Below are 5,242 nucleotides of genomic sequence, written 5' to 3'. Positions count from 1 at the left end.
GGGTAGAATCCCCCTTTCTCTCATCCTCAGTTAACGACTGACAGCAGACTACACAGTGACCAACTTCTTTTGAAAGGGACAAAAGTCACACAGCCAAGTCCTTGCTCATTCTGGGCACACTCCCCTCTCTCTGGAACTTTAATGGATCCAGGCTCAGATTTCTGCATACTGGAAGGTGCTGCCATACTTAGCCCATCTTGCTTGTTTTGAGCATGCCTTTCTTAGTATAGCGCAGGCAGGAAATTAGACTGGATCATGGCTTTGTTGGTCATATTTTATGAGCCCCAAATCTAGAATTGTGTTCTGGCAAGTATAGGGTACACATGGATAAATGAGGCAAAACATTTGAAAATTAGACCACTCTGGAAGTTACCGTAATCATAGCATATCTTTCCAGTAGCTTGGAGGGGCAACCAGATAGCATACACTCATATAACGTTAATAATAATTAATGGTTACTGAGCGCTTACTATGCATCAGGTCCTTCCTGAATTATGTAGATTATCTCATTTATTTCTCATAAAAGTTTCCTCCTAGTAGCTAGAAGGGAGAGAAAACCAATCATTATATACTCAATAATAACATTAATAGTAATAATAGTTATTGTATACACCAGGTACATAATATATGCCAGGCCCTGAATTGAACATAGTCTCACCCTTAATGTTTAAACAAAACCTACAAGTAGGTATTATTATTATTATTATTATACTAAGGTAGTCTGCTTCTAAAGTGACTCCAATGATCCCTCTTCTGGTATGTACATCCTTGTGTAATCCCCTTTCCTTGAGTGTGGGCTGGACCTAATGACTTGCTTTTAACTAATAGAATGTGGCAAGAATTTTGGGATGTCACTTCTGTGATTAGATTACAAAAGACTATGACTTGCGTCTCTTTAGCAGTCTCACTCTTACTGGCCCTCTCTCTTGCCCTCTTGCTGGCTTGCTCTGATGAAGTAAGCTGCCATGTTTTGAGGTGCTCTATGGAGAGGTCCACGAGGCAAGGCACTGAGGGAAGTCCTGAGCTAACAGCTCATGAGGACCTAAGGCCTTAGCCTAAAGCCTGTGAGCTAAGGAACCCTGCCGACAATGATATGACTGAGCTAGGATGCAGATTCATTCTAATTGAGCCTTTTTTGTTTTAAAGTTAATTTATATATTTGGCTGTGCCGGGTCTTAGTTGCAGCACTCAGGATCTTCGTTGCCGCGTGGGGGATCTTCATTGTGACATGCAGGATCTTTAGTTGCGGCGTGAGGGATCTAGTTCCCAGACCAGGGATTGAACCTGGGCCTCCTGCATTCAGAGCATGGAGTCTTAACCACTGGACCACAAGGGAAGTCCCCCAATTGAGCCTTGAGATGACTGCAGCCTTGTGAGACCCCCAGAGCCAGAGAACCCAGTTAAGCTGCATCAGGATTTCTGAACCACAGAAACAGAGATAATAATTGCAGTTTTAAGCTACTAAGTTTTTGCGTAATTTGTTGTGCAGCAAGAGATAACTAATACATATCCCATTTTGTGGATGAAGGAACTGAAATTTAGGTAGATGAGTCAACTTTCCCAAAGTCACACAGCTACGAATGGCAGAGCCAGGATCTGAACACATTTAGGTTCAAGAGTCTGAGTTCAAGTCTACTTTCTTATGAGATTCCAAGTGATTAGGAAACTGGAGCTCTAGAAGGTATTCTACTCTCTGAAATCCTTGGAGTGTAGCCATGTTTCCAGGAGACTCTTTGTGTGTGTGTAAAACTGGGATGGACAAAAGTTTAAAAGTTCTTTGAGCGGCCCACTCCCTGCTGTAGAAGAATGGCTGGTCCACCCATAGATCTGGTGATAGTAACCAGGGGTTCCATTCAATAGCACAATGGCAGAGCTAAGAGCTGCAGCCCATCCATTTTACAAGCACTCAAGCCATCTTACCTATGCTATGCAAGGTGGGTAGAGGGGTACACACACTTTTCTTGAGGATGAAAATTCATGCATTGAGTTATGAGAAGGTATGGTGTGCTATTTAAAAATCACATGAGCCCTGGAATTGGAAAGCAAATGGTTCTGCCTGAGGGAACACCCTCTTCCACTGACTTTTTTTTTTTTTCTTCTTCTTCCCTCCATGGAACAGAGCCTTGAACTTTGAAACCACAGTGCTTTGTTCCAGCATGGAAAGCAGCTTGGCACGTCCTTCTGTTGGAAGCTCCCCAGTTTGGGATGGCAAAAACATCTTCTTCCAGAAAATTTCCCTTTGTTTATCCAGAGCTTCATGCCAGTGGTCACCTTTATGAAATCAAATGAAGATGCACTTGATGGCTGGCTGCAGGAATCTATCCTTCCTTGTCAGCTTTGCCCTGGTGCCGAAGCAGCACCTGGGGATTTCCAGGTGGCAGGAGAACGATGATCCCATAGGGTAGCCTTCTGGCCCCATTCTCCTTTCAACCAGTGGCAGAGGCTACGCTTGGTTGATGCAATTGTGCAACCTGGTGTAAAGTCCATAGCTGCGGAGGTGGGGGTAGGACTCTAAGCTGGCTCAGCACTCTGATTGTGGCCTCTTGACTCTTTCTCGATTTCATTACCCTCTTCTCTATGGGCCCTCTCTCTCTTTTTCTTTCTCTTTCTCAGTTCTCATTTCCTCTGTCTCTGTCTCTCTTTCTCTCTCTTTCCTCCCTTCTCTCCGATGCCTTCATCCCTGTCAACCTCCACCTTCAGGGGTCCCAAACTCAGGGAACCATCGCTTATCAAATATCATGGCTTTGCCCCTAACTTCTAGCAGCAGGCAGCTCTGGCCCTTGTCCGCTTATCTGAGTGATTTTCTTCTCCACCAGTTGTTTGTTTCTCTAATCCATTTGGAATTGCGTGTAGAAACCACGGAGAAAAAAATCCAAAACCGAACAAACAAAAACCCCCAAAAGGAGCTTTTCCATAGTGAGACTGACCCCTGGACTAAAATAGAAATGAAAAGAGACTTAGATTCTGCTCCCTTGAAAAGTGATATGATGAAAAGAGAGGAGTAGCAAAGAAAAGAGAGCAAAAAGCACCAGCACACACTAGAGCCCAAGGCAAACCATACCATTCAGATATTGGGGCATCACTCTGAGTCCATCATTTTCCACTTCATCAGGATTTATAAAGGTTATTTTTGCCTGTAATATACCTGTCGTCCTGGTCTTGCTCAAGTGGTTTTGCACAGATACCATCTGCACCACCTCCACAGCCAGCCACGCGACGCAAAGCTGCAGACTCCCTGACCCCAGGGCTCTTGCTTTTTAAGAGGGGGCCTTGAGAGTGATGGAGAAGCACATAACACAGGAAAGAAAAGAGAAGCTGGATGGAGTAATTACTTTACAAGGTTACTTGGTGCACACAAAATCAAAACAAAATTAAAATGTAGGGTTCAAGCATTAACTTTTCCAGTACTGCATGGGCTTCAATAACACAATAGCCTTCTGTGGGATCAAAGAATGTTCCTTAAAACCTTCCTTCTTTAAGGTTTTCTCTCTTCTTACTGCATTGTACGTGTTTATATTACATTTTTCTTTTCTTTTTGAAAAGTTATTTATTCTTGGCTGTGTTGGGTCGTCACTGCTGCGCATGGGCTCTCTCTAGTTGCGGTGTACCCTTTGTTGCGGTGCGTGGGCTTCTCATGGCGGTGGCTTCTCTTGTTGCAGAGCACAGGCTCTAGGCGTGCAGCCTTCAGTAGTTGTGGCACGCAGGCTCAGCAGTTGTGGCTCACGGGCTCTAGAGCGCAGGCTCAGTAGTTGTGGTGCACGGGTTTAGTTGCTCCGCGGCATGTGGGATCTTCCCAGACCAAGGTCGGAACCCGTGTCCCCTGCATTGGCAGACGGACTCTTAACCACTGCACCACCAGGGAAGTCCCCATTTTTCTTCTTAACTGATTTTCACAAGGAATGGGAGGGTAGGAGTGTATATGTATGTGTGAGCAAAAATATTTATAAATGCTTTTTTTTCTTTTAGTGTATGAAATAGGAGGGGGACTTCCCTGGCGGTCCACTGGTTAAGACTCTGCTCTTCCAGATGTGGCACGTACATACAATGGAATATTACTCAGCCATAAAAAGAAATGAAATTGAGTTATTTGTAGTGAGGTGGATGGACCTAGAGTCTGTCATACAGAGTGAAGTAAGTCAGAAAGAGAAAAACAAATACTGTATGCTAACACATATATATGGAATCTAAAAAAAAAAAGGTTCTGAAGAACCTAGGGGCAGGACAGGAATAAAGACGCAGACGTAGAGAATGGACTTGAGGACACGGGGAGTGGGAAGGGTAAGTTGGGACGAAGTGGGAGAGTGGCATGGACATATATACACTACCAAATGTAAAATAGATAGCTAGTGGGAAGCAGCCGCATAGCACAGGGAGATCAGCTCGGTGCTTTGTGACCACCTAGAGGGGTGGGATAGGGAGGGTGGGAGGGAGACACAAGAGGGAGGAGATATAGGGTTATATATATATGTATAGTTGGTTCACTTTGTTATAAAGCAGAAACTAACACACCATTGTAAAGTAATTATACTCCAATAAAGATGTTAAAAAAAAAAAAAAAAGAGCCCAGTAAGGAAAGTCTCAGCAAACACCTGGGCAGATGGACAGCCTTGAAGAGTTGCTGTACCCTGTCATGCATGGGAGCACCCAAATGATTTCTGTGTCCCCGAGAGTAGCGGGGAAGTCACAGAGGGGCCCTCCAGACCTGAAGGAGTCATACAGCTGGGATCTAGGGACACCTCCACAGCACCCTGCCTGGCTGATGTTCAAAGCCCAGTCCAAGTGACTGCCATCGCTGTGGGTGTCAGTGTGAGCAGACGGTACCAGGGACTATGCACCCCTCGCCCACTCCTTAAGTCCCCAAGAAAAGGAGAGAACAGAAATCCCCAAAGCCATTAATGGCATCTTCTCTATGCCAGGCACTTGTTCTAGGCACTTGTATTATAGCAATAAATAAAACATTAAAAAAAAAAGAAAAGACTCTGCTCTTCTACTGCAGGGGGTACAGGTTCGATCCCTGGTCAGGGAACTAAGATCCCACGTGCCGTGTGGTGTGGCCAAAAAATAAAATGAATAAATAAATAAAACGAAATAGAAGGAATAGCTGACCTTTGTGGCAATTTTCCTGGTTTTGTGACAGTAATTCTGTTCAGTTCCTGAACTTAGATGACAAGTCCTCTTAGTGAGGCTGGCCTAATTCTATGTTCTCTATGGCACATAGTCACTATGACTGTGCAAGGGCCAT

Source organism: Monodon monoceros, unplaced genomic scaffold (genome assembly GCF_005190385.1).
Source record: "Monodon monoceros isolate NGI ecotype Baffin Bay Population unplaced genomic scaffold, NGI_Narwhal_1 Super_Scaffold_21, whole genome shotgun sequence".
In the NCBI taxonomy this organism is placed as follows: domain Eukaryota; kingdom Metazoa; phylum Chordata; class Mammalia; order Artiodactyla; family Monodontidae; genus Monodon; species Monodon monoceros.
The sequence above is the reverse complement of the archived record's forward strand: the minus strand, read 5'-3'. Positions refer to the sequence as shown.